Below are 20,926 nucleotides of genomic sequence, written 5' to 3'. Positions count from 1 at the left end.
TATTGGTGTTAAACCTAATGTATTCCAACTTCTCTATGGTTCATACCCCCCGATACTAGCCATAGATGCATCAAAATAAGCAAACAACACACAAAAAACAGAATCTGACAAAAACAGAATAGTCTGTAGCAATCTGTAACTTTCGAATACTTCTGTAACTCTAACAATCCTAAAAAATAGGAAGTCCTAGGAAATTTGTCTATTGATATACTGCAAAACGAATCAACGTAAAAACACGTTTCTGCGATTTATCAAAATTGTTCTCGTGCACAAAAAAGTTTCTGTTTTTCAGCAGAATCAAATTAACTATCACCGTAGGTTATCCTATAGGTTTTACTTGGCACAAACACTAATTAAAACATAAAACCACATCTAAAAAGAGGCTATATGAAATATTTATTACTAAACAGAAGCAAAAATCAAGAAACAAAAATAAAATTGGGTTGCCTCACAACAAGCGCTATCATTTAATGCCCCTAGCTAGGCATAAAAGCGAGAATAGATCTACGTATTGTCATCTTTGGCATTCAATTCATAAGTGGCACGCATAATAGATTCATAAGGTAATTTGACTTTCTTTCTTGGAAAGTGTTCCATGCCTTTCCTTAATGGAAATTGGAATCTAATATTCCCTTCCTTCATATCAATAATTGCACCAATCGTTCTAAGGAAAGGTCTACCAAGAATAATAGGACATGAAAGATTGCAATCTATATCAAGAACGATAAAATCTACGGGCACATAATTCCTATTTGCAACAATAAGAACATCATTGATCCTTCCCATAGGTTTCTTAATGGTGGAATCCGCAAGGTGCAAGTTTAAGGAGCAATCATTAAAATCATGGAAACCTAGCACATCACATAAAGTTTTCAGAATAGTGGAAACACTAGCACCCAAATCACACAAAGCATAGCATTCATGATCTTTAATTTTAATTTTTATAGTAGGTTCCCACTCATCATAAAGTTTTCTAGGTATAGAAACTTCCAATTCAAGTTTTTCTTCATAAGATTGCATCAAAGCATCAACAATATGTTTGGTAAAAGCTTTATTTTGACTATAAGCATGAGGAGAATTCAACATGGATTGCAACAAGGAAATACAATCTATTAAAGAACAATTATCATAATTAAATTCCTTGAAATCCATAATAGTGGGTTCAATGCTATGTAAAGCTTTGATCTCTCCAATCCCACTTTTACCAATTTTAGCATCAATATCTAAAAACTCCAAATCATTGGGACTCCTTTTAACTAAAGTTGACTCATCTCCAGTCCCATCATTACCAAGATTCATATTGCAAAACAAAGATTCAATAGGGGACACATCAATAACTTTTAGATCTTCATCATTTTCCCCTAACCCTTCTGGTTTGGCAGAACTAAGGTGGCATGCTTATCAGAGATTTGGGCTATTGATTTTTCAAGACGAGCAATCTGAGAATTCAAACCATAAAATTCCTTAGACATATCATCTAGCTCTTTATTCACGTACTCCATAAAGCCTTTTTGTTCTTTAAGCTCTTTTCTAAAGAAATTATTATGCTCAAATTGTAAATTCATAAAGCTTCTAACATTTAATTCAATCTCTTGCAACCTTTTAAGATGGAGATCAGCGTACTCAGGCAAAGCCATAGGGGCAAACAGGCACACGAGAGGCAAGCAAAAGAGATAGACGAACGGAAAAGAGAGGGCGAATAAAATGACAAGGGTGAAGTGGGGGAGTGGAAAACGAGAGGCAAATGGCAATTAGTGTAATTGCGAGGAAGATGAGTTTGTGATGGGTACTTGGTATGTCTTGACTTGAGCGAAGACCTCGCCGGCAACGGCACCAAAAATCCTTCTTGGTACCCCTTGAGCACTGCGTTGGTTTTCCCTTGAAGAGGAAAGGGTGATGCAGCAAAGTAGCATAGGTATTTCCCTCAATTTTTGAGAACCAAGGTATCAATCCAGTTGGAGGCTCCTCAAAAGTCCGTCGTACCTACACAAACAATCAAGAACCTCGCAACCAACACGACAAAGGGGTTGTCAATCCCTTCATGGAAACTTGCGAAAGTGAGATCTGATAGAGATAATAAGATAATATAAATATTTTTGGTATTTTTATGACATAGATTGGAAAGTAAAAGATGCAAATAAAAGTAGATTGGAAACTTATATGATAAGAGATAGACCCGGGAGCCAAAGGTTTCACTAGTGGCTTCTCTCAAGATAGCATAAGTATTACAGTGGGTGAACAAATTACTATCGAGCAATTGATAGAAAAGTGCATAGTTATGAGAATATCTAGGCATGATCATGTATATAGGCATCACGTCCGTAACAAGTAGATCGAGATGATTCTGCATCTACTACTATTACTCCACACATCGACCGACTCCTGCCTACATCTAGAGTATTAAGTTCATGAAGAACAGAGTAAAACATTAAGAAAGATGACATGATGTAGAGGGATAAACTCATGCAATATGATATAAACCCCATCTTTTTATCCTCGATGGCAACAATACAATACGTGCCTTGCTGCCCCTGCTGTCACTGGGAAAGGAAACCACAAGATTGAACCCAAAGCTAAGCACTTCTCCCATTGCAAGAAAGATCAATATAGTAGGAAAACCAAACTGATAATTCGAAGAGACTTTCAATGATAACCAATCATACATAAAAGAATTCGGTGGAGATTCAAATATTTCTCAAAGATAAACTTGATCATAAACCCACAATTCGTTGGATCTCGACAACACACCGCAAATAGAGTTACATCGAATATATCTCCAAGAAGATCGAGGAGAACTTTGTATTGAGATTCAAAGAGAGAGAAGAAGCCATCTAGCTAATAACTATGGACCCGAAGGTCTGTGGTAAACTACTCATAACTCATCGGAGAGGCCTTGGAGATGATGTAGAGGCCCTCCATGGTCGATTCCCCCTCCGGCAGAGCGCCGACGAAGGCTCCAAGATGGGAACTCGAGGATACAGAAGGTTGCGGCGGTGGAATTAGGTTTTCGTGGTGCTCCCGGATGTTCTCGGGGTACATGGATATATATAGGAGAAAGAAGTAGGTCGGTTGGGCCACGAGGGGCCCACAAGGGTGGGGGGCGCGCCGTGCACCCTCGTGGCCACCTCGTTTGCTGCTTGACGTCCACTCCAAGTCTCCTGGTTTTCATTTGTTCCAAAAAGATCGCTCCCGAAGGTTTCATCCCGTTTGGACTCCGTTTGATATTCCTTTTCTTCAAAACACTAAAATAGGCAAAAAAAACAGCAATTCGGGTTGGGCCTCCGGTTAGTAGGTTAGTCCCAAAAATGATATAAAAGTGTAAAGTAAAGCCCATAAACATCCAAAATAGTTAATATAATAGCATGGAACAATCAAAAATTATAGATACGTTGGAGACGTATTAGTAGGAGTTGCGAAATTGTCCCTAAGCAATTGACTACTTTACTAGACCGATAGCAAGTTTTATGTGGGAGAGGCCACTGCTAGCATGTCATCCCTGACTTGGAATTATATGCACTTATGATTGGAACTATTAGCAAGCATCCACGACTACTAATGTTCATTAAGGTAAAACCCAACCATAGCATTAAGATATATTGGCCCCCCTTCAATCTCGTATGCATCAATTTCTATGCTAGGTTGAAGCTTCTGTCACTCTTGCCTTCCAATACATAGTCCTATCAACATACAACTAACCCTATGGTGTGATCCACATGCACGCTCATATGATGGGCACCAAAGGATAGCAACATAACCACAAGCAAATTAAACCAATCATAGCAATTCACCAATTACCGACAGGACAACGAAAATCTACTCAGACATCATAGGATGGCAACACATCATTGGATAATAATATGAAGCATAAAGCACCATGTTCAAGTAGAGGGTACAGCGGGTTGCAGGAGAGTGGACCCCTGTAGATAGATGGGCGAAGGTGATGAAGATGTTGGTGAAGATGATGGAGGTGTTGGTGTAGATCTCCGTCACACGATGATGGCCCCGACGGCGCTCCGGCGCCACCGGGAGAGAGGGGGAGAGGGGGCCCTCCTTCTTCTTCCTTGACCTTCCCCCTAGATGGGAGAAGGGTTTACCCCCTGGTCCATGGCTTCCATGGCGGCGGAGGGGCGAGAGACCCTCTGAGGTTGGATCTGTCTCCCTGTCTCTCTCTATTTCTGCGTTCCAGATTCTGGCCTTTCACCATTTCTTATATTCCTGGAGATCGGTAACTCCGATTGGGCTGAAATTTTAACATGATTTGTATCCGGATATTAGCTTTCCTGCGGTGAAAGGAGGGCACCAACCGCCTTATGGTGTGGCCACGAGGGTCAGGGGTACGCCCACCCCCTGGGGCCCGCCCCCTGCCTCGTGGCCCCCTCGGGCATCGTCTCCCGTTGATTCTTCTTCCCCAAAATCACATATATTCAAAAAAAATCTCCGTAAGTTTTTATCCCGTTTGGACTCCGTTTGATATGGATTTTCTGCGAAACAAAAAACATGCAACAAACAGGAACTGGCACTGGGCGCTGGATCAATATGTTAGTCCCAAAAATAGTATAAAACATTGCCAAAAATATATGAAAGTTGTATAGTATTGGCATGGAACAATCAAAGATTATAGATACGATGGAGATGTATCAGGTAACTTCATCATCATCGTCGCCACGCCGTCGTGCTGACGAAACTCTCTCTCGGCCTCAACTGGATCAAGAGTACGAGGGACGTCATCGAGCTGAACGTGTGATGAACATGGAGGTGCCGTACGTTCGGTACTTGGATCGGTTGGATCGCGAAGACGTTCGACTACATCAACCGTGTTACTAAACGCTTCCGCTTTCGGTGTACGAGGGTACATGGACACACGCTCCCCGCTCGTTGCTATGCATCACATAGATAGATCTTGCGTGATCGTAGGTAAATTTTTTGAAATATCGCGTTACCCAACAGTGGCATCCGAGCCAGGTCTATGCATAGATGTTACATGCATGAGTAGAACACAAAGAGTTCTGGGCGATAATAGTCATACTGCTTACCATCATCTCATACTTTGATTCAGCGGTATTGTTGGATGAAGTGGCCCAGACCGACATTACATGACCGCGTTCATGAGACTGGTTCTACCGACGTGCTTCACACACATGTGGCTAGTGGGTGTCTGTTTCTCCAGCTTTAGTTGAATCGAGTGTGGCTACGCCCGGTCCTTGTTGAAGGTTAAAACAGCACACTTGACGAAAAATCGTTGTGGTCTTGATGCTTAGGTAAGAACGGTTCTTGCTAAGCCCATAGCAGCCACGTAAAACTTGCAACAACAAAGTAGAGGACGTCTAACTTGTTTTTGCAGGGCATGTTGTGATGTGATATGGTCAAGACGTGATGATATATAAATTGTTGTATGAGATGATCATGTTTTGTAACAAAGTTATCGGCAACTGGCAGGAGCCATATGGTTGTCGCTTTATTGTATGCAATGCAATTGCCATATAATTGTTTTTACTTTATCACTAAGCGGTAGCGATAGTCGTAGAAGCAATAGTTGGCGAGACGACAACGATGCTACGATGGAGATCAAGCTGTCGCGCCAGTGATGTTGGAGATCATGACGATGCTTCGGTGATGGAGATCATGAGCACAAGATGATGATGGCCATATCATGTCACATATTTTGATTGCATGTGATGTTTATCCTTTATGCATCTTATTTTGCTTAGTACGACGATAGCATTATAAGATAATCTCTCACTAAATTTCAAGGTATAAGTATTCTTCCTAAGTATGCACCGTTGCTATAGTTCGTTGTGTCAAGACACCACATGATGATCGGGTGGGATAAGCTCTACGTTCACATAAAATGGGTGCAAGACAGTTTTGCACACGCAAAATACTCGGGTTAAATTTGACGAGCCTAGCATATGCCGATATGGCCTCGGAACACTGAGACCGAAAGGTCGAGCGTGAATCATATAGTAGATATGATCAACATAGTGATGTTCACCATTGAAAACTACTCCATCTCATGTGATGATCGGACATGGTTTAGTTGATATGGATCACGTGATCACTTAGATGATTAGAGGGATGTCTATCTAAGTGGGAGTTCTTAAGTAATATGATTAATTGAACTTTAATTTATCATGAACTTAGTCCAGATAGTATTTGCATATCTATGTTATAGATCAATAGCTCGCGTATAGCTTCCCCGTTTTATTTATGATATGTTCCTAGAGAAAACTAAGTTGAAAGATGTTAGTAGCAATGATGCGGACTAGGTCCGTGATTTGAGGATTATCCTCATTGCTGCACAGAAGTATTATGTCCTTGATGCACTGCTAGGTGACATAACTATTGCAGGAGCAGATGCAGATGTTATGAACGTTTTGACAAGCTCGGTATGATGACTACTTGATAGTTTAGTGCACCATGCTTTACGGCTTAGAATCAGGACTTCAAAAATGTTTTGAATGCCACGGAGCATATAAGATGTTCCAAGAGTTGAAATTAGTATTTTAGACTCATGCCCGTGTCAAGAGGTATGAGACCTCTGACAGTACTTTGCCTACAAGATGGAGGAGAATAGCTCAACTAGTGAGCATGTGCCCAGATTGTCTGGGTACAACAATAGCTTGAATCAAGTGGGAGTTAATCTTCCAGATAATATAGTGATTGATAGTGTTCTCTAGTCACTATCACCAAGCTACTAGAACTTCATGATGAACTATAATATGCAAGGGATGACGAAAACGATTCCCGAGCTCTTTGTGATGCTGAAATCGACGAAGGTAGAAGTCAAGAAAAAACATCAAGTGTTGATGGTTGACAAGACCACTAGTTTCAAGTAAAAGGGCAAAGGAAAAGAAATGGAACTTCCAGAAGAATGGCAAGCAAGTTGCCACTCCCATGAAGAAACCCAAAGCTAGACCCAAGCCTGAAACTGAGTGCTTCTACTGCAAAGGAAATGGTCAATGGAAGTGGAACTACCCTAGATACTTGGTGGATAAGAAGGATGGCAAAGTGAAAAAAGCTATATTTGATATACATGTTATTTATGTGTACTTTACTAGTCTTCATAGTAACCCCAGGGTATTTGATACCGTTTCAGTTGCTAAGATTAGTAACGCGAAATAGGAGTTGCAAAATGAACAGAGACTAGTTAAGGGAGAGGTGACGATGTGTGTTGGAAGTGATTCCAAGGTTGATAAGATCATCATAGCACACTCCTTCTACCTTCAAGATTAGTGTTGGACCTAAATAAATGTTATTTGGTGTTTGCGTTGAGCATGAATATGATTGGATCATGTTTGTTGCAATACAGTTATTCATTTAAGTCAGGGAATAATTGTTGTTCTGTTCAAATGAATAAAACCTTCTATGGTCATACACTTAATATAAATGGTTTATTGAATCTCGATCGTGGTGATACACATATTCATAATATTAAAGCCAAAAGATGCAAAGTTAATAATGATAGTGCAACTTATTTGTAGCACTGCCGTTTAGGTCATATTGGTGTAAAGCGCATGAAGAAACTCCATGCTGATGGGCTTTTGGAATCACTTGATTATGAATCATTTGATACTTGCGAACCATGCCTCATGGGCACGATGACTAAAACTCCATTCTTCGAAACAATGGAGCGAGCTACTGACTTATTGGAAATAATTCATACTGATGTATGCGGTCCAATGAGTGTTAAGGCTCGCGGCAGGTATCGTTATTTTCTTACCTTCACAGATGATTTAAGCAGATATGGGTATATCTACTTGATAAACATAAGTCTGAAACATTTGAAAAGTTCAAAGAATTTCAGAGTGAAGTGGAAAATCATCGTAATAAGAAAATGAAGTTTCTACGATCTGATCGTGGAGATGAATATTTGAGTTACGAGTTTGGTCTTCAATTAAAACAATGTGGAATAGTTTCACAAACTCATGCCACCTGGAACACCACAACATAATGGTGTGTCCGAATGTCATAACCGTACTTTATTGGATATAGTGCAATCTATGATGTCTCTTACCGATTTACCATTATCCTTTTGGGGTTATGCATTAGAGACAGCTACATTCACGTTAAATAGGGCACCGTCTAAATCCGTTGAGGCGACACCATATGAACTGTGCTTTGGCAAGAAACCTAAGCTGTCGTTTCTTAAAGTTTGGGGCTGTGATGCTTATGTGAAAAAGCTTCAACCTGGTAAGCTCGAACCCAAATCGGAGAAATACATCTTCATAGGATACCCCAAGGAGACTGTTGGGTACAATTTCTATCACAGATCCAAAGGCAAGATATTTGTTGCTAAGAATGGATCCTTTCTAGAGAAGGAGTTTCTCTCGAAAGAAGTGAGTGGGAGGAAAGTAGAACTTGATGAGGTAATTGTACCTTCTCCCGAATTGGAAAGTAGTTCATCACAGAAATCAGTTCCAGCGATTCCTACACCAATTAGTGATGAAGTTAATGATGATGATCATGAAAATTCAGATCAAGTTACTACCAAACCTCATAGGTCAACCAGAGTACGTTCCGCACCAGAGTGGTATGGTAATCCTGTTCTGGAAATCATGTTACTAGACCATGACGAAACTATGAACTATGAGGAAGCGATGATGAGCCCAGATTCTGTGAAATGGCTTGAGGCCATGAAATCTGAGATGGGATCCATGTATGAGAACAAAGTGTGGTCTTTGGTTGACTTGCCCGATGATCGGCTAGCCATAAAGAATAAATGGATCTTCAAGAGGAAGACGGACGCTGATAGCAGTGTTACTATCTACAAAATTAGACTTGTCGAAAAATGGTTTTTAACAAAGTTCAAGATGTTGACTATGATGAAATTTTCTCCTCGTATCGATGCTTAAAGTCTTTCCGAATCATGTTAGCAATCGCCACATTTTATGATTATGAAATTTGGCAAATGGATGTCAAAACTGCATTCCTGAATGGATTTCTAGAATAAGATTTGTATATGATGCAACCAGAAGGTTTTTGTCGATCCTAAAAGTGCTAATAAAATGTGCAAGCTCCAGCGATCCATCTATGGACTAGGGCAAGCATCTCGAAGTTGGAATATACGCTTTGATGAGTTGATCTAGTTTTATACAGACTTACGATGAAGCCTGTATTTATAAGAAAGTGAGTGGGAGCACTACAGCCTTTCTGATGAATATATGTGAATGACATATTGTTGATCGGAAATGTTGTAGAATTTTCTGGAAAGCATAAAGGAGTGTTTGAAAGGAGTTTTTCAAATAAAGACCTCGGTGAAGCTGCTTACATATTGAGCATCAAGATCTATAGAGATAGATCAAGACGTTTGATAAGTTTTTTCAATAAGTACATACCTTGACAAGATTTTGACGTAGTTCAAAATAGATCAGTCAAAGAAGGAGTTCTTGCCTGTGTTGCAAGGTGTGAAGTTGAGTAAAGACTCAAAACTAGACCACGTCAGAAAATAGAAAGAGAACGAAAAGTCATTCCCTATGCCTTAGTCATAGGTTCTATAAAGTATGCTATGTTGTGTACCAGACCTATTGTGTACCTCACCATGAGTTTGGCAAGAGGGTACAATAGTGATCCAGGAGTGGATCACTGGACATCGGTCAAAATTATCCTTAGTGGAATAAGGATATGTTTCTCGGTTATGGAGGTGACAAAAAGTTTGTCATATAGGGTTACGTTGGTGCAAGTTTTGACACTGATCCGGGTGACTCTAAGTCTCAATCTGGATACATATTTAAAGTGGGAGCAATTAGCTAGAGTAGCTCCGTGCAGAGCATTGTAGACATAGAAATTTGCAAAATACACATGGATCTGAATGTGGCAGACCCGTCGACTAAACTTCTCTCACAAGCAAAACATGGTCACACCTTAGTACTCTTTGAGTGTTAATCACATTGCGATGTGAACTAGATTGACTCTAGTAAACCCTTTGGGTGTTAGTTACATGGTAATATGAACTAATCACATAAAGATGTGAACTATTGGTGTTAAATCACATGACGATGTGAACTAGATTATTGACTCTAGTGCAAGTGGGACACTGAAGGAAATATGCCCTAGAGGCAATAATAAAGTTGTTATTTATATTTTCCTTATATCATGATAAATGTTTATTGTTCATGCTAAATTGTATTAACCGGAAACTTAGTACATGTGTGAATACATAGACAAACAGAGTGTCCCTAGTATGCCTCTGCTTGACTAGCTCGTTTATCAAAGATGGTTATGTTTCCTAACCATAGACATGTGTTGTCATTTTATGAACGGGATCACATCATTAGGAGAATGATGTGATGGACAAGACCCATTCGTTAGCTTAGAACTATGATCGTTTAGTTTATTTCTATTGCTTTCTTCATGACTTATACATGTTCCTATGACTATGAGATTATGCAACTCCCGGATACCGAAGGAACACCTTGTGTGCTATCAAACATCACAACGTAACTGAGTGATTATAAAGATGCTCTACAGGTGTCTCCAAAGGTGGTTGTTGGGTTGGCATAGATCGAGATTAGGATTTGTCACTCCGTGTTTCGGAGAGGTATCTCTGGGCCCTCTCAGTAATGCTCATCACTATTAACCTTGCAAGCAATGTGACTAATGAGTTAGTTACGGGATGATGCATTACGGAACGAGTAAATAGACTTGCTGGTAACGAGATTGAACTAGGTATGATGATACCGACGATCAAATCTCGGGCAAGTGACATACCGATGACAAAGGGAACAACGTATGTTGTTATGCGGTTTGACCGATAAAGATCTTCGTAGAATATGTGGGAACCAATATGAGCATCCAGGTTCCGCTATTGGTTATTGACCGGAGATGAGTGTCGGTCATGTCTACATAGTTCTCGAACCCGTAGGGTCCACACGCTTAACGTTCGATGACGATCGGTATTATGAGATTATGTGTTTTGATGTACTGAAGGTTGTTCGGAGTCCCGCGTGTGATCACGGACATGACAAGAGTCTCGAAATGGTCCAGACATAAATATCGATATATTGGAAGGCTATGTTTGGACACCGGAAAGGTTTCGGATGAGTTCGGGCATTTTCCGGAGTACTGGGAGGTTACCGGAACCCCCCGAGGAGTTAATGGGCCTTAATGGGCCATGGTGGAAGAGAGGAGGAGGCGGCCAAGTGGGAGGCGTGCGCCCCCCAAGCCCAATCCGAATTGGGGAGGGGGGCAGCCCCCCTTTCATTCTCTCCCTCTCCCTCTTCCTTCTTCTCCTACTCCAACTAGGGAAAGGGGGAAACCTACTCCTACTAGGAGTAGGAATCCCCCCCTTGGGCGCGCCCCATGAGGCTGGCCCTCCCCTCCTCCACTCCTTTATATACGGGGGAGGGGGGCACCCCATAGACACACAAGTTGATCTTTTAGCCATGTGCAGTGCCCCCCCTCCATATTTACACACCTCGGTCATATCGTCGTAGTGCTTAGGCAAAGCCCTACGCCGGTAACTTCATCATCATCGTCGCCAGGCCGTCGTGCTAAAGAAACTCTCCCTCGGCCTCAACTGGATCAAGAGAACGAGGGACGTCATCAAGCTGAACATGTGCTAAACACGGAGGTGTCGTACGTTCGGTACTTGGATCGGTTGGATCGCGAAGACGTTCGACTACATCAACTGCGTTACTAAATGCTTCCGCTTTCGGTCTACAAGGGTACATGGACACACTCTCCCCGCTCGTTGCTATGCATCACATAGATAGACTTTGTGTGATCGTAGGTAAACTTTTTGAAATACTGCGTTACCCAACACAAATAACATGCGAATAGATTCAAGACTGGGGCAAAGGTGTAACTGTAGTCAATACCCTCGACTTGGGAGTAGCCTTGATCCACCAATCTTGCCTTGTTGCAAACAACCACACCGTTTGCATCTTGCTTGTTCTTGAAAATCCACTTGGTCCCAATGACATTGTGGTCCTCCATTGGCCCTGGCACTAATTCTCGGACTTGGTTGCGCTTGAAGTTGTTGAGTTCATCATGCATGGCTTCAAGCCAATCCACATCATCGAGCGCCTCATGTACCTATTAGTGTTCAACAAACGAAACAAACACATGATGCTCACAAAAGTTTGACAATTCTCTATGAGTAGTTACCCCTTTCTTCAAGCTTCCAAGCACATTCTCCAAGACATGTTGTTGGTGCTTGAGCTTGGAAGCCACCTTGGTGGCACGACGCTCCAAAAGTTCCTCAATAGGGATTTGAGGTTCATCATCTTTGATCATTTTGAGCACCGTCTTGAGCTTGCTCTTGATCTTGAGTAGCCTCTTGATCTTGAGATTTCTCGGTGTCATGAAATTGATCTTGGGCATCATTCGATGAACCACCTTCACTGCGAGGTTGATGTTTCCCTTGATCTTGTTCACTTAGATGAGGGCCTTCACTTTGTTCTTCGGAAGCGTGTGGGTCTAAAGTTGGTGATGGCTCCACTTGAGTAGAGCATTGTCCTTCTCCTTCGGCCATAAGGGGTTCCTCAATGGGGAGTATTTGGCCAATCCCCATTCTTCTTATGGCTTGAGAGGAAATTTCATCACCTACATCACAAAGACCACTTTGCTCCACTTGGGAGCCATTATTTTCATCAAACTCCATGTTACACCTCTCCTCAATGAGTCCATTGGACTTGATGAGAACATGGTAAGCATGAGATTTTGTAGCATGACCAACAAATATGCCCTCTTGAGCTCTAGGTTCAAATTTAGACAAGCGAACACCTTTCTTGAGAATGAAACACTTACAACCGAACACCCCAAAGTACTTGTGGTTGGGCTTGTTACGGATAAGTATCTCATATGGAGTCTTCTTCAAGCCTTTGCGGAGGTACATCCAATTAGATGCATGACATGCAGTGTTGATGGCTTCAGCCCAAAAGTTGTACGAAGATTTGAATTCCACCATCATGGTCCTTGCCACATCCATCAACGTCCGGTTCTTCCTCTCCGCCACAACATTTTGTTGAGGGGGATAGGGTGCGGCATATTGGTGCTTGATCCCCTCATCAATAAGAAACTCATCCAAGGTGTAGTCTCACTCTTCCTCTTGAAGAAGTACACCCATGTGTATCTTGAGTAATCATCCACAATCTCCAAGCAATACTTTCTTGCCCCAAGACTATCAAAGGATGGAGGACCAAGAGATCCATGTGAAGGAGCTCCAAGGGCCTCTTCGATAGATGATAGTCGTGGGTCGGTGAGCCATCTCATGTAACTTTACTTCAATACAAGCACTGCACGCACGATCTTTGGAAAAACTCACATTTGTTAGTCCCTGGACATGATCCCCTTTGATGAGACTTTGCAAAGATCACATATTGACATGGGCTAGTCGGCAATGTCAAAGCCATCCCACATCAGCTTCAGCAATTAGGCACGTCACGATCTTAGTGGGTCGCTCCGATGCCAAAGCCATCCCACATCAACTTTAGCCATTAGGCACGTCTGATACGTCTCCAACGTATCTATAATTTTTGATTGTTTCATGCTATTATATTATCCATCTAGGATGTTTTATATGCATTTATAAGCTATTCTATATGATTTTTGGGACAAACCTATTAACCTAGAGCCCAGTGCCAGTTTCTGTTTTTCCTTGTTTTTGAGTTTTACAGAAAAGGAATACCAAAACGGAGTCCAATTGACGTGCCAATTTTTGATGATTTTTTATGGACCAAAAGAAGCCCCCGGAGTAAAAGAGTTGGGCCAGAAGAGTCCCGAGCCGTCCATGAGGGTGGAGGGCGAGCCCTACCCTCTGGGCATGCCCCCTGCCTTTTGGATGGCTCAGAGACCCCCATGACGTGAGACCGATGCCAAAAATTCCTATAAATACCCAAACCTCCAGAAAATAACCTAGATCGGGAGTTCCGCCGCCGCAAGCCTCTGTAGCCACCAAAAAACAATCGGGACCCTGTTCTGGCACCCTGCCAGAGGGGGGATCCCTCACCGGTGGCCATCTTCATCATCCCGACGCTCTCCATGATGAGGAGGGAGTAGTTCACCCTCGGGGCAGAGGGTACATACCAGTAGCTATGTGTTTGATCTCTCTCTCTCTCTCTCTCTCGCGTGTTCTTGATTTGGCACGACCTTGATGTACCGCGAGCTTTGCTACTATAGTTGGATCTTATGATGTTTCTCCCCCTCTACTCTCTTGTAATGGATTGAGTTTTCCCTTTGAAGTTATCTTATCGGATTAAGTCTTTAAGGATTTGAGAACACTTGATGTATGTCTTGCATGTGCTTATCAGTGGTGACAATGTGATATTCACGTGATCTACTTGATGTATGTTTTGGTGATCAACTTGCGGGTTTAGTGACCTTGTGAACTTATGCATAGGGGTTGGCACACGTTTTTGTCTTGACTCTCCGGTAGAAACTTCGGGGCACTCTTTGAAGTTCTTTGTGTTGGTTGAATAGATGAATCTGAGATTGTGTGATGCATATCATATAATCATGCCCACAGATACTTGAGGTGACATTGGAGTATCTAGGTGACATTAGGGTTTTGGTTGATTTGTGTCTTAAGGTGTTATTCTAGTACAAACTCTATGATAGATCGAACGGAAAGAATAGCTTCATGTTATTTTACTATGGACTCTTGAATAGATCGATCAGAAATGATAACTTTGAGGTGGTTTCATACCCTACAATAATCTCTTCGTTTGTTCTCCGCTATTAGTGACTTTGGAGTGACTCTTTCTTGCATGTTGAGGGATTGTTATATGATCTTATTATGTTATTATTGTTGAGAGAACTTGCACTAGTGAAAGTATGAACCCTAGGCCTTGTTTCCTAGCATCGCAATACCATTTGTGCTCACTTTTGTCATTAGTTACCTTGCTGTTTTTATATTTCAGATTACAAAAACCTATATCTACCATCCATATTGCACTTGTATCACCATCTCTTCACCGAACTAGTGCACCTATACAATTTACCATTGTATTGGGTGTGTTGGGGACACAAGAGACTCTTTGTTATTTGGTTGCAGGGTTGTTTGAGAGAGACCATCTTCATCCTACACCTCCCATGGATTGATAAACCTTAGGTCATCCACTTGAGGGAAATTTGCTACTGTCCTACAAACCTCTGCACTTGGAGGCCCAACAACGTCTATAAGGAGAAGGTTGCATAGTAGACATCAAGCTCTTTTCTGGCGCCGTTGCCGGGGAGGTGAGTGCTTGAAGGTATATCTTTAGATCTTGCAATCGAATCTTTTTGTTTCTTGTTTTATCACTAGTTTAGTCTGTAAAAAAATTACAAAAAAATGGAATTGAGTTTGCCTCATATGCTTCATCTTTTTAATGTCTTTCGTGAAAATGATGGGAAGGAAAATTGTGCTCAAGTACTAGAAGAAGAATTACATAGAATGCTTGGCATAAAATATGTGAATGATGAGCACGATTGCAATGGTGTTAGTATGAATTATTTGAATACCCATGATGTTCATGATATGCAAAGCCACAAGCTTCGGGATGCTATGTTTGATGAAGATGATATGTTTAGTCCCCCAAGTTTTGTTGAGAATATTTATTATGACGAAAGCATGCCTCCTATTTATGATGATTATATTGATGAAAGTGGGTTTGGAAGAGTGTAAACTTTAGGAAGTAATGATCCCACTATTTTGGAGGATGTTGAATATTATTGTGATAATTATGAAATTGGATTTGGAGAGGTCATGACTTTATTTAGTGATGAATCCACTATTTTGGAAGAGGTTCCAATTGATTATGAGAACAAAGTTGCTATCTATGATGATTATTGTGATGACTTGTATGCTATTAAGAATAATGATAACCATGAAACTTGTCATCATGATTTTAGTTTTCAATTGGATTATGCCTCACATGATAGTTATTTTGTTGAGTTTGCTCCCACTACTATTCATGAGAAGAATTTTGCTTATGTGGAGAGTAGTAAATTGTCTATGCTTGTAAATCATGAAAAGAATGCTTTATGTGATGGTTATATTGTTGAATTAATTCATGATTCTACTGAAAATTATTATGAGGGAGGAATATATGCTTGTAGGAATTGCAATAATATCAAGTTTCCTCTCTATGTGCTTAAAATCTTGAAGTTATGCTTGTTTAGCCTTCCTATGCTAGTTGATTATTTTTCCCATAAATTGTTTGCTCACAAAATCCCTATGCATAGGAAGTGGGTTATACTTAAATTTTCTAGTCATATTCTTCATGATGCTCTCTTTATGTTTCAATTCTTATCTTTTATGTGAGCATCATTGAAATCATCATACCTAGCTAGAAAGGCATTAAAGAAAAGCACTTGTTGGGAGACAACCCAATATTTACCCTTACTGTTTTTGTGTGTACACATGATTATTATACTGTAGTAATCATGTTTTATAGCTTTTGTTTCAATAAAGATCCAAGTAAGAACTTTAGGATAGCTTACGGTGATAGTTGTGTTGATCATGCTGAAAATCAGAAACTTTTGCACCCAGTAAATTAGTTTTGATAATTCACAGAAATGTGATTTTGATCTGATTATTTTTGCTATGGATTAGTACACAAATTTCTCAGGTTTCCCTAATTTGGTACAAATTTTGGAGTTACAGAAGTGTTCGAGAGTTACAGATTACTACAGACTGTTCTGTTTTTGACAGATTCTGTTTTCTATGTGTTATTTGCTTATTATGATGATTCTATGAGTAGTATCGGAGGGTATGAACCATAGATAAGTCGTAACAAAGTAGATATTACACCAATATGAATTTAGAATGAGTTCATAACAGTACCTAAGTGGTGATTTATTTTCTTATTCTAATGGAGCTTACGAGTTTTCTGTTGAGTTTTGTGTTGTGAAGTTTTCAAGTTTTGGGTAAAGATTTGATGGACTATGGTATAAGGAGTGGCAAGAGCCTAATCTTGGGTATGCCCAAGGAACCCCAAGTTAATATTCAAGGACAACCAAGAGACTAAGCTTGGGGATGCCCCGGATGGCATCCCCTCTTTCATCTTCATTCATTGGTAACTTTACTTGGAGCTATATTTTTATTCACCACATGATATGTGTTTTGCTTGGAGTGTCATTTTGTTTTATTTTGTTTGGCTTGCTGTTTGAATAATATCCCAACATCGTAAATTCTTAAATGTTAGAGAGTCTTCACATAGTTGCATAATTATTCGACCACTCATTGATCTTCACTTATATCTTTCGGAGTAGTTTGTCATTTGCTTTAGTGCTTCACTTATATCTTTTAGAGCACGACGGTGGTTTTATTTTGAAGAAATATATGAACTCTCATGCTTCACTTATATTATTTTGAGAGTCTTTTAGAACATCATGGTAATTTTCTTTGGTTATAAATTTTGTCCTAATATGATAGGCATCCAAGAGGGATAGAATAAAAACTTTCATATAAAGTGCATTGAATACTATGATAAATTTGATACTTGATAATTGTTTGGAGATATAAAGGTGGTAACGTTAGAGTCATGCTAGTTGGGTAATTATGAAATTGAGAAATACTTGTGTTAAAGTTGGCAAGTCCCGTAGCATGCACGTATAGTGAATGTTGTGTGACAAATTTGAAGCATGGGGTGTTCTTTGATTGCCTTCCTTATGAGTGGAGGTCGGGATCGCGCGATGGTTAACTCCTACCAACCCTTCCCCTAGGAGCATGCGTAGTAGTGCTTTGGTATACAAGTTCTTTATGACAAATGTGAGTCCATGGATTATACGCACTCTTACCCTTCCATCATTGCTAGCCTCTACGGTACCATGCATTGCCCTTTCTCACCTTGAGAGTTGGTGCAAACTTCGTCGGTGCATCCAAATCCCGTGATACGATACGCTCAATCACACATAAACCTCCTTATATCTTCCTCAAAATAGCCACCATACCTACCTATTATGGCATTTCCATAGCCATTCCGAGATATATTGCCATGCAACTTTCCACCATTCCATTTATTATGACACGCTCCATCATTGTCATATTGCTTTTGCATGATCATGTAGTTGACATTGTATTTGTGGCAAGGCCACCTTTATAATTCTTTCATACATGTCGCTCTTGATTCATTGCATATCCCGGTACACCGCCGGAGGCATTCACATAGAGTCATATTTTGTCCTAAGTATTGAGTTGTAATTCTTGAGTTGTAAATAAATAAAAGTGTGATGATCTTCATTATTAGAGCATTGTCCCAAGTGAGGAAAGGATGATGGAGACTATGATTCCCCCACAAGTCGGGATGAGACTCCGGACTTTATGAAAAATAAAAGAGGCCAAAGAAGCCCAAATAATAATAATAATAAAAGAGGGCAAATAAGCCCACCAAAATAAAAATATATAAATAAATGAGAGAAAAATAGAGAAGGGACAATGTTACTATCCTTTTCCACACTTGTGCTTCAAAGTAGCACCATGATCTTCATGATAGAGAGTCTCCTATGTTGTCACTTTCATATACTAGTGGGAATTTTTCATTATAGAACTTGGCTTATATATTCCAATGATGGGCTTCCTCAAATGCCCTAGGTCTTCGTGAGCAAGCGAGTTGGATGCACACCCACTTAGTTTCTTTTGTTGAGATTTCATACATTTATAGCTCTAGTGCATCCGTTGCATGGCAATCCCTACTCCTCATATTGACATCAATTGATGGGCATCTCCATAGCCCGTTAATTAGCCTCGTCAATATGAGACTTTCTCCTTTTTTATGTTCTCCACATAATCCCTATCATCATATTCTATTCCACCCATAGTGCTATATCCATGGCTTACGCTCATGTATTGCGTGAGGGTTAAAAAGGTGAAGCGCGTTAAAAAGTATGAACCAATTGCTTGGCTGAAACCGGGGTTGTGCATGATGGGAGCATTTTGTGTGATGAAAATGAAGCATGGCCAAACTATATGATTTTGTAGGGATAAGCTTTCTTTGGCTATGTTATTTTGATAAGACATAAACTGCTTGGTTAGCATGCTTGAAGTATTACTGTTTTTATGTCAGTATTAAACTTTTATCTTGAATCTTATGGATCTGAATATTCTTGCCACAATAAAGAGAATTACAAGGATAAATATGTTAGGTAGCATTCCACATAAAAAAATCTGTTTTTATCATTTACCTACTCGAGGACAAGTAGGAATTAAGCTTGGGGATGCTTGATACATCTCCAACGTATCTATAATTTTTGATTGTTCCATGCTATTATATTATCCATCTAGGATGTTTTATATGCATTCATATGATTTTTGGGACTAACCTATTAACCTAGAGCCCAGTGCTAGTTTCTGTTTTGTCCTTGTTTTTGAGTTTTACAGAAAAGGAATACCAAACAGAGTCCAATTGGCGTGCCAATTTTTGACGTTTTTTATGGACCAAAAGAAGCCCCCGAAGTAAAAGAGTTGGGCCAGAAGAGTCCCGAGCCGTCCACGAGGGTGGAGGGCGAGCCCTACCCCCCTGGGCGCGCCCCCTGCCTCGTGGACGACTCAGGGACCCCCTTGACGTGATACCGACGGCAAAAATTCCTATAAATACCCAAACCTCCAGAAAATAACCTAGATCGGGAGTTCCACCACCGCAAGCCTCTGTAGCCACCAAAAACCAATCGGAACACTGTTCTGGCACCCTGCCGGAGGGGGGATCCCTCACCGGTGGCCATCTTCATCATCCCGGCGCTCTCCATGACAAGGAGGGAGTAGTTCACCCTCGGGGCTGAGGGTACGTACCAGTAGCTATGTGTTTGATCCCTCTCTCTCTCTCTCTCTCTCGTGTTCTTGATTTGGCACGATCTTGATGTACCGCGAGATTTGATACTATAGTTGGATCTTATGATGTTTCTCCCCCTCTACACTCTTGTAATGGATTGAGTTCTCCCTTTGAAGTTATCTTATCGGATTGTGTCTTGAAGGATTTGAGAACACTTAATGTATGTCTTGCATGTGCTTATTTGTGGTGACAATGTATGTTTTGGCGATCAACTTGCGGGTTCAGTGACCTTGTGAACTTATGCATAGGGGTTGGCACACATTTTCGTCTTGACTCTCCGGTAGAAACTTTGGGGCACACATTGAAGTTCTTTGTGTTGGTTGAATAGATGAATCTGAGATTGTGTGATGAATATCGTATAATCATGCCCACGGACACTTGAGGTGACATTGGAGTATCTAGGTGACATTAGGGTTTTGGTTGATTTGTGTCTTAAGGTGTTATTCTAGTATGAACTCTATGATAGATCGAACGGAAAGAATAGCTACATGTTATTTTACTACGGACTCTTGAATAGATCGACCAGAAAGGATAACTTTGAGGTGGTTTCGTACCCTACAATAATGTCTTCGTTTGTTCTCCGCTATTAGTGATTTTGGAGTGACTCTTTCTTGCATGTTGAGGGATTGTTATATGATCTAATTATGTTATTATTGTTGAGAGAACTTGCACTAGTGAAAGTATGAACACTAGGCCTTGTTTCCTAGCATTGCAATACCATTTGTGCTCACTTTTATCATTAGTTACCTTGCTGTTTTTATATTTTCAGATTACAAAAACCTATATCTACCATCCATATTGCATTTGTATCACCATCTCTTTGCCGAACTAGTGCACCTATACAATTTACCATTGTATTGGGTGTGTTGGGGACACAAGAGACTCTTTGTTATTTGGTTGCAGGGTTGTCTGAGAGAGACCATCTTCATCCTACACCTCCCACGGATTGATAAACCTTAGGTCATGCACTTGAGGGAAATTTGCTACTGTCCTACAAACCTCTGCACTTGGAGGCCCAACAACGTCTATAAGGAGAAGGTTTCGTAGTAGACATCAATGTCACGGTCTTAGTGGGTCGCTCTGAAAAGTTAACCATATAAAGACCGTTCTCGACATGCCCAACAAAAGCTACTTTATGAGTCTTGCTCCATAAACATGCCACGATATCAAGATCAAAGAAT

The sequence above is a fragment of the Triticum aestivum genome, chromosome 3B (assembly GCF_018294505.1).
Source record: "Triticum aestivum cultivar Chinese Spring chromosome 3B, IWGSC CS RefSeq v2.1, whole genome shotgun sequence".
In the NCBI taxonomy this organism is placed as follows: domain Eukaryota; kingdom Viridiplantae; phylum Streptophyta; class Magnoliopsida; order Poales; family Poaceae; genus Triticum; species Triticum aestivum.
Note: the sequence above shows the minus strand (reverse complement) of the source record.